General features: G+C 35.5%; 1 pseudogene; it reads right to left on the reverse strand.

Moving 5' to 3' along the window:
- Nucleotides 1-4,145: 4,145 nt before the first annotated feature.
- On the reverse strand, nt 4,146-6,841 carry LOC147286639 (G-type lectin S-receptor-like serine/threonine-protein kinase At2g19130 pseudogene; annotated as a pseudogene).
- Nucleotides 6,842-10,353: the final 3,512 nt, after the last annotated feature.

Consider the following 10,353-nt stretch of genomic DNA (forward strand, 5'->3'; position numbering starts at 1 on the left):
GCACCTTGTCTTCCACCTCGAAGCCCAGAACCAACCACCATTAAAAAAAATATATATGCAGTTCGGCAGACCGGTGCCGAACCGGGCTGTTTGGTTCGGTAGTCATCCGCCGAATATAACAGGATTGTTCGGCGGATGAGTGCCGAACGAAACAGCCCAGTTCGGCACTGGTCCGCCGAACCTGCTGAACTGAAATTTTTTTTTTTTTTAATGGTGTTCGGAGGGTGGTGTTGCTGCGGAAGAAGAGAGAGAGATAGGAGGGTGGTGCTGCGAGGAGGAGAGAGAGAGAGAGAGAGAGAGAGAGAGAGAGAGAGAGAGAGAGAGAGAGAGAGAGAGAGGTCGGTGCTTCGAGGAGGAAAGAGAAAAGGAAGTGGTCGGTGAGGGAAGGAGAAAGGGAGGGAGGTGGTCGGGGGTGAGGGAGGGGGAGGGGCTGTGTGTTTTTTTTTTTTGGTATGGTTGATGGGGTGTGGTGGGTGAAGGGGTGTGTTGTGAGAAATTTTGTGAAATGTATAAAATAGGGGTATTAGGGTAATTGGAGGGGTGTGTTAAAGAGAAATTTTAAATTTTGGGAGAAGATAGGGGGTGTGTAGGAGAAAAGTGTGTGCAAAAAGAAAAAATGTAAACTATTTAAAACCCCCAAGTTTGAACTTGGTTATTTATAAACCTCCACCCTTAATAAAACTATTTTCTAACCCCCTATTGGACATTTAATCTCTCCCAAAACCCCCTAGTCAACTAATAGTTTGACCCATATTTTTTTAATGTTCCAATTTTACCCATATGTTTCAGTTTTTTCAGACTCACTCAGACTCACTCCCTCTTCGAGTGTACGTTCTCTCTCTCTCTCTCTCTCTCTCTCTCTCTCTCTCTCTCTCTCCGCGTGGCTGTAGCCGGTGCGTGCTCCGTCGTCCGGCGACGATTGCCGGCGATACCGGTCCCGATCTTCTCGTCTCTCCTCCCTCTTCCTCCCTTTGTATTCCACTCGCCATGAAAGCTAGCATCCACGCCGGATCGGGTCTAGGCAGACCCGAGCTCCCCGCCGGAGATTCGCCAGTTCCGGCCACGATCAGGGCTCTCTATCTCCCTCTCTCTCACCGATCCCTCTGTTTCCATCGATCCTTGATCATCCGACGGCCGATGCCGGCGAAAACGAAGACGATGACTACGATCAGTTCGGGGATGCTGATCGAATATGCTAAGATCAGAGATGCTAAGATCGAAGATGCTAAGATCGGAGATGCTGCTAAGATCTTCAGTAAGATCTAAGCTCCTCATCGCTTTTAGATCTGTATTTATGCTCATAATAATTTCTAGATCTAGCTTGTAAATCTTTGTATGTGATTAAATTGATTGTTGTTCATTGACTGTGTGATGTTGTAGTTATGTTTGCTAATTCCTTTTGTAGATCTGCTACAATTATTTATTTGGCTGTGTGATGGTTGCTGTGTTGGCTACTCCTCCCATCTCGATGGTTGTTTTTTTTTTTTTTTGATAAGGTTGATGTCCGAGAATATTTTTGGGTGAGTTCTGTAATTTTCTGTGTTGATTGGGGCTGGGTAGCCATCGTGTGTGGTGGTCACCGCCCGACTCGGCCGTTGAACGATCAATTTTATGAACCCTGTTTGATTTGTTGAACTGTCTGGTCTTAAACAGCTACCTCGGCGATTAAAAAGTGCAACTGAATTCAACAAATTCAGTTTCTAGCTTAATTAGTGTAACTGTGTAAATTCAGTTTCAGTTCTAGAAAATTCAGTTTCACCGCAAATTCAGTTCTAGCTTAATTATGTTAATCGGATAGAAATGTGGGTTTTTTAATTGATTTATAAGTATATACAAATTTACTTAATTTATTGATTAAACAGTTTCAGTTCGTGAAACAGTCAGTTCATGAAACAGTTTCAGTTCGTGAAACAGTTTCAATTCGTGAAATATGAGTTTTAATTGAATTTTGAATGAAATTATGGTTCTGAAATATGATGAATCAAATTTGCAGGTAGAAACAGATCGAGGCAGTGGCGACTGTCGTGTACTCGTCGCGCGTGAGGTGATCGGACGACGTTGTATTGTTGGCTACTCCTCTCATCTCAATGACTTGTTGTATTGTTGGTTTTTTTTTTTATAAGGTTGCTTTGTTCTTTTTAGTGAAACGGAATTCAGTAAAGGTGTAACTGTTTTAGTGAAGTGTAATTGTTTTAGTAAAGGTGTAATTGTTTTTTAATTAAGGTGTAATTGCATTTTAGTCGAGGTGTAATTGTTTTATTACTTAATTCAGTTTCAGTAAGTGAATTCATAACTGAATTCTTCAATTTAGTGTAACTAAATTTTTGAAATTCAGTTTCAGTGTAACTGAATTTTTGAAATTCAGTTTTAGTGTAATGAAATTCAATTTCAGTGTTTAATTTTAGTTTTAGTGAAATATTGAGTTTTAGCAAAAACTTCAATTCCAAAAAAAAAAAAAAAAAAAAAACAGTTTCACCAAAATACAGTTACAGTGACGTCAGCATGTGTCAGCGCGCGTCAGCATGTGTCAGCATGCGTCAGCGCGCGTCAGCATGCGTCAGAAGGGTAATTTAGGATTATAAGTTTTAGGGGGTTTTGAAAGAGTTTCTAGATGGGTGGGGGTTTAGACAAATTTTTTTGGTGAGTAGGGTGTTTAAAATTAGGCACTAAAAGAAAAAAAAAGGTGTGCAAATAGCAGCACTCTTCATTTATAGTGAATTTAAAAGAGAGTTCCAGTAATTTTATAGATACGTAATTAGTAATTGTATCTACTATTGAGATATTTTTCACATCACAGTTATAAACTTGATATAATTAGGTGGATACGATTTTATCAATTTGAAAAATGAAGTCAATTATCAATGTTTAAAAATCAATGTATTTCACCAACCAACACAAATTAAATATTGTGGGCGATCTGTGAGGACTCGTACCAGACTTGTCAATGGATCGGATTTTGATCCGAATCAGACGTAATTAGTAGGATATGAATTTACCATTTCAATCCGATAATCCAGTTGAAATCCGAATCCGATAATCCGTTAACTTAATGGATCAAATATGGATTTAGACTAATCCGATCCGATAATAATCCGGTCCGAATTAATATAAAATATAATTTATTTACATATTTATTACAAGTATTATACATATGATAGTAAATATTTTACCCATTAAAAAAAACTTTTAAGTTACCTAAAATTTACAAATCAAATTAAATAAATATAAAATTAGCCAAAGCATCAATTAACTTTTCAACTTTGGTGATAATCACTTATATTGTGTCATTGACTCATTGCCAAAACCAAAAGTTTAGTGGATAGAAATTAAAAACTCTTCTGCTCTTAGTATCTAAAGACTATCAACTATTCAAGTATTCAGTCCAATAAGATTTAAAAGATTGTTTTCCTGAAGCTTCTATCCACAAAACCAAATCTGCTTCTATCGACGAAACCCAAGTTTCTATCAACACCCTTATTGTTCAAATTCAAAACCAAAAAGAAACTTAAGAAACTTCTTATCAATTCACAACGTCACACATGTATATGTCTATTATCTTTGGAAATTTGCTCCTTCTATTATCTTTGAAGTACTGCATTGCAGATTGAAGAATGCAAATAGAATTGGAGAGTAGTATTACAACCAATTTTTGGATCTTTGCATAATACTATTAGAGATTTGTATGAACAGTTAAGATTAGGAGGAAATATTTAGTTATGGTACTCTTGTAATTTTGCATTACTATACAATTCCAAAAGTGTGCAAAAAATAGCATGAAGGAATTAATTAAGTTGGGCCAAAATCCTCAATGGACCCTCTTCTGGAAAGAACTGAATTGTTTTGATATAAGTAAAAAATTCATTAACAATCTGGAAAAATCTACTTACGAAACCAGCAAGGTTGTATTTCTTAGTTAGTGGATATATATATATATATATATATATATATATTGTCTGTGCAAGATTTCCTGCACCAACTACAATCATTTTAAGATACATGCATTACAAGCAAACTCATAAGCTAGGCCCTCCATTTTCTTAAATTTTGGAAGAGAGATAACTTTACAACAAGAAATAGCTGTACTTTGGAACCATTTCATTAAATTTTTTTTTACATTAACTGTAAAAGTAAAACTACAAGGGACATAAGGAGACTCACAAATAGCTGAAAATCAATTAAAACACATGCAATGTTAAAACAAACTAACAAAAAAATAATTGGAAATTGGAAGTTGCAATCAGTACTTTAAGGTTGAGAGATAATACTTGAGTACTCGTGCTGTGAATCTGATGTACTGTAAGTAATATCCTGATAATTTATGGATTCAACCAGACTCTTAGAAAATCTGTCAAGGAAGTGTGGCATTGGTGGTACACTGACATCTATAACTCCCTTGAGAAACTGAACAACCTGCCCCATACTTGGCCTATCCTTCTCATCATCTTGAATGCACCAACAAGCAGCCTTGCATGCTCTAGAGAGTTCTTCTTTGTCTGCATCACCTGCTAACCTATAATCCAACAAGGGAAAAACATCTTCTGCTTTAGTTAATACCGTTGCAACACGGGTTGGGAAGTAATTTTCCAACCCATCATCTAAAAGATCTCTGTTTCGCCTTCCTGATATAAGCTCAAAAACTAACATTCCATAGCTAAAGACATCAGCCTTTGCTGTGATAGCGTTTCCTGAAATCCATTCTGGAGCAATATAGCCTCTGGTCCCTTGCATGGTTGTTATTATCCGGCTGAAGTCTCTGCACATGAGTTTTGCTAGACCAAAATCTGCTATTTTTGGGGCATATTCTCCATCCAACAGAATGTTCTCAGGTTTGATGTCACAGTGTATGATGCATTCTCTACACTCCTCATGAAGGTATGCAAGTCCTCTGGCAGTCCCAATTGCAATATTGTATCTAGCTTTCCAATTTAAGATAATGGGACTCTTTTGAAATAAAAGAGACTCTAGAGAACCATTAGGCATGTAATCATAAACCAATAATCTTTTTGAAGCTTCTGCACAAAATCCGTGGAGGCGAACAAGATTGATATGTTGGATTTTACCAATAGTCTTCACTTCTGTAAGGAACTGCTTGTCTCCTTGCTTGGGACAGTTAAGTCTCTTCACTGCAATGGCAGTCGAATTTCGCAATTTCCCTTTGAAAACAGAACCAAAGCCTCCTTCCCCTAGTTTTTCTGAGAAGTTGTCTGTTGCATTTCTTAAAACCCGGTACCTGAACATCACCAAAGAGCCTTCAAGCGTCTCAAACCTTTCCCCAGAACATTTATTCTTGGAAAATACCACAATAATGGCTAATAGAGTAAATAAGCCTCCAAGTACTCCAATGGCAATCCAAAGGGTCTTCCTCTCTCTCTTCACCTCTATTATCTCAGATGCTGCAATTCTAAGATGCAACTCTTTGCCTATTTTCTCATCAGTTGTAAGTTGTTTTACATTGAATAGATCCCCTATCCAAACCAAACACCCATTCTCATAAGCAAAAGCTGTACATGAGCAATTACTTAAGCATGCTAATCTACATTCATCAATGTTCTCAGCTGCTAAAGTCTCCGAATTCACAGGAAATTGCACATCAGGTATCAACACAAACGTGTCATTTTTTCCAGTAATGCTGCATTGGAAAGGGGATTTCCTCACACACCCATCTATGTGATCTCCTAATTCCCAATCTTTTGGGGATCTGGGTTCAAATCCCTCCAGGCAAACACAAAGATGAACTAGTTGCTGGTTGCAAATACTAGAAGCCCCACAGAAAGCATAGACCTCACAATGTTCGGAGGGTCTCAACCAAATCGTATTCCATTGGTGAAAGTTCTTTCCCCACAAATAGGCCTTGAACTGCCCAGAGGTGTCAAGCATGTATCTAACAAAGATGTCAGGGTAGACAGCAGCATAAGAAACATAACTCCCCTTATCATTTGAAACATAGGTGACATTTGTAACAAATTCATTCAACTCTATTTCAGGAACAAGCTTAAAAATTTTCCCAGTCCAAGGCCCAGTTGTCCAATACATTATAGACCCATTATACAGCAGAAAAAAACTAGTCCCATTTTGTTCAATCTCAATAGAAAAAATCCCAGGTGCTGGGTTTTGTGAGCTTCTCCAAGGAGTAAGAGTTAGTTTCTCATTGGTAAGCTTATTGTACCCAAGCCTCCCACCTGGCAGCCAAGTGTCAGTTGGGTGATCAAAGCTCTGCCACATTACAACAGATGAATTATGTGCATCTGTTATGACAAAGTTCCCATTATCAAGAAGCATTGCTCTGGTGGAATTAGACACCATGAACATTGAATTGTGATCATGAGTTGACCAAATTTCAGATTTGGAATGGTCCATTAAGGCTAAGCTTCCATTTTGGGAAAGTAGCAATGCTGAAGAAGATGGATCAGAAACAGGCTGGTTTCTGTTTGCCACCCAAACCACTGTTTGAGGTGGTAGTTTTTTGTACCATATGCCTATGTAGTAGTTTTGAGAGTTACCTGGTGTGAAGAAACCCAGTTCAAATATGCCACCTGGAGATGTGATTGTCTGGTTCCCAGAAAGAGATTGGCCTGGAGAGATGGTGTTAGATGCCATGGAGAGGCAAGCATTGAAGGTAAACAAGCATAACAGAAGCAGAACAGACACTGAAAAACTGTGGTTCCTGCTAGTGATATTCATCTGCCTTAAAACAAAATTGCAACCCAGCTAGAAAAAACTAGAACCCAAGTTTGGCTCTCTCTCTCTCTCTCTCACAGCCAACTTCTTTTTTTTTTGGAACAGTGGGGGCCGAAGCCCAACAAAAAAGAACTAGACTAAAATAGCTCCAGCACAAGGAGTGCCAAAAGCATCATCTTGCAGAAAAGGAACAACAACAGGGACTTTCAGAACTCAAAGAAGCAAGGCAATCATCTCTCAGCCAACTTCTCTCTCTCTCTCAGCCAACTTTTCTGTAAAGAAGCTCATATATATATATATATATATCAAATTAAAACCAAACGAGCACACGTGCTGTGATGCAAAATGGACTACTTCTGTGGTCAACCAATCTTCAAAGCCGAAGAGCCAACATATTTGTATACATAGTCTCACATTCGTTACAATGTTAGGTCAATGTCCGCTGTGAAGATATATGGGTGCTAATGTGCTACCATTTATGTTTAAAAAAATGTGAAGGATATGTTAATTATCATGCACTTTATAGCAATCTACTATTGGTTAATTTGGTTTTGTATTCAATTATCGTTATGATTTAAGAAGAATTTAACATCAACTTAACATATCTATACGACTATACTTCCTTATTATCTATATACGTTATTTTTTATTTCTCATTTTTCGGAATTTAATAGAACTTAATAATTAATATTATCATTGTTGGAGTTGTGTGGCTCCATACTAAGCCAATAAATATGAAAAAAAAAAAATCTTACATCGAAAAAGTAACACAACAATATATATATATAATGTATAAGTTGGGGATTTACTATAATAAGATTGAGACTTTTTAAGATAAAATCTCATACTTGGCCGGTTAATGAAATGGGAACCAATATAAATTATATACAAATTAGTAATTTACTAATTTTTTTGAAAATTCATAGTAACAAAATATTTGTATGTATTTAGAGAAATTTTATTTACACCCTACAATTTGCTCTCCTTACCTATATGCTCACTACACCCTACACTTTAAATTTTTGTTATTTACTCACTGTGCCCTTACAACATTCCAATTATATCCTCATGTTTGTAAAACCTACACCAATATGAAATTTGTCACAATACGCAACATATGTCATCAACCCCAAACCCAACATGTCTCTTCCTCCCCAAATCCAATATCCATATTGAAGAAAAAGTATCATTCATCCATGGAAGTCAGCCCAAAAATCACTTTTTTATTTTTTATTATCAAATAGAGTCAAGGTTTGGTTAGAGTTTAATTGGGAATGAGAATGAGAGTGATAAAGGGTTAGGTTAGATTGTTGGCAGCTGGTTGGCTATAGAGAATAAATTGAATTTTTTGAAAAACTTTATTTGTTATTAATGGTCAATTCACATTAGGATATAATATTCTATTTATTTTTTTAAAAAAATTATGGCAATGGTCCCCGTACTTTACCTCGAGTATCACTTTGATCCACAAATTTGTTTTTTGAATTTTATAGTCCACGGATTTTCACATGTGTATCGCTTTAGTCCATTCCGTCAATTTCATTTATATTTTTTCATCAATTTTAGTCACGTATATCACATTGGGAAATAAAGAGGGACTGAGTTACATTTTTTACCTTTCAAAAGTGGCTCACATGTATCACACATAACTAAAATTGACAAAAAAAGTGGATGGAATTGATATAATGAATTTAAGTGATACATGAGTGAAAGTTCGTGGACTATAAATTCAAAAAATAAGTTTGTGTACCAATTAAAGTGATACTAAAGGTAAAGTTAGAAGACCATTATTGTCATTTGCTAAAAAAAAATAGTGTGGGGGTAAGGAGAGCAAATTATTGGGTATGAATGAAATTCCTCGTATATTTGGTGTATAAGATTAATTTATGAAAAAATAAAAAATAAGGTTCGATGACTTTGATTGAAACTAGTCTCCCTTTCTGCATATTTTTTTGGACAATGTTGATCTTCATAAGTTGATGCGCGCCTCGATGTACTCATGTACATGAGAATATATAGTACTTTATTCTAGACAATCAAAGGCACATGGGGTGCCACTGAAAAGAATAGGAATAGCCAAAAAAACGAAAGCTACAAAAAGTAATTTGAATAAAGTATATATAAATAAATATATCTTTGGATAATAGAAGTATAGAACTTTGTCATTCCAATTCTTTGAAACGAAATTTTATAGTAGAAATTTGTATATCATGTGAACACTTTTTTAATTTTGAATCTAACTAATCCACTTTTAAATAATAGGATTTAATTGGTGATATCATTGTTAAATTCATTTTTGGATAAATTTTTTTCTCAATTTTGAGTTTAATAGTTGAGAACAAATATGCACATTTCTTTTCTTTGCTCTATATAAGTGCATTTGGGAATGACACAATTTGCTTTCCCAAAGAAGGACTGGGTTTCACACTCTCATCTCTTTGTTTTAGTTTATAATAAATTATCATGATGATTAACCTTATATTAGTTTTAAAAATCAAAAGATACTATTTATTTATTTTTAAGTTACATGACATTCATATGTTGAAATTTATAATAAAATATTTTTTATTTTAAAAGATAAACTATGTTGAACGAGTTAATGCCACGTAATTAACTTGGGAAGCAAAAATTGAAAAAAAGTGGGTGGTATTATTAGCATTATCTTTTCAAAATCTATTTCTTTAGTGGGTCTTGAATAATACCATTTTCATTCTCAGTATTTTCAAAGACTGGATATAGTATTCTATGGGTTTCTCAAAACTTGGGTTTCGGAAAATTGGTTTGCAAAACAGACACTACCTTTAAGTTTAATTTTTCTTACTGCATAGAAGTTTAATGGCACTATGTGATAGAATTAAAGTATTAAACCCAAATCAATTGGTAATGAGATTCAAGACTTATAAGCACATATGCTAAGTTCTAATTTTTCGATGTGGGACATTACTCTCAACACGCCCTCGCAGCCTTACACGTGAACAAATTGTATTGGATGACGTGGGAGCATGTGTGGCCATTAGGCCTTACACGCGGATAACCAAGTTCTGATATCATGATAGAATTAAAGCATCTAACCCAAAACCAATTGACAATAGAGCCTAAGATTTATAAACATATATGCTAAATTCTAGTTTTCTGATGTGGGATATTGCTTCACATTACTTTCAACACTACGTTCCCTTTTCCAATGTAGGTTGACATCTAATATCCAATAGAGCTGCTAATCCAACATTATTTTCTTTGTTTAAAGTTGACTATCACGTTATTTAGTGAATAAATTTTGATAAATAAATTTGACAGTACTATAAATATTGTATTCGAATATTCAAATCAAATCTGCTGAACCATTTCCTCGAGGGCAGCTAGACATTTCCCCACATTCATGAAAAGATCCATAGTTTTAGGCTTTTAGCACATTATTAAATTTAAAGCAATGAGCAAACGCAACCCCAGTCCTTCCTAGCTGCCTCTTTGTCTTTTTCTTTTTCCTTTTTTGTTTTTAATACACCTCCCCACTCCTTGTTCTTATCAATGGAATCAACATTGTCATCTTTACACCTTGAGTATTAAACCACCACACCTTTTTATTATGCGCCTCCACCTTTTGCCACTTTTAAATATTTCTTCCTTTTTTTGGTCAAGAGATATTTCTTCTTTATTATGTATGTGATTGAGTTG

The sequence above is a fragment of the Dryas octopetala genome, chromosome 4, assembly GCF_963921425.1.
Source record: "Dryas octopetala chromosome 4, drDryOcto1.1, whole genome shotgun sequence".
Lineage (NCBI taxonomy): Eukaryota > Viridiplantae > Streptophyta > Magnoliopsida > Rosales > Rosaceae > Dryas > Dryas octopetala.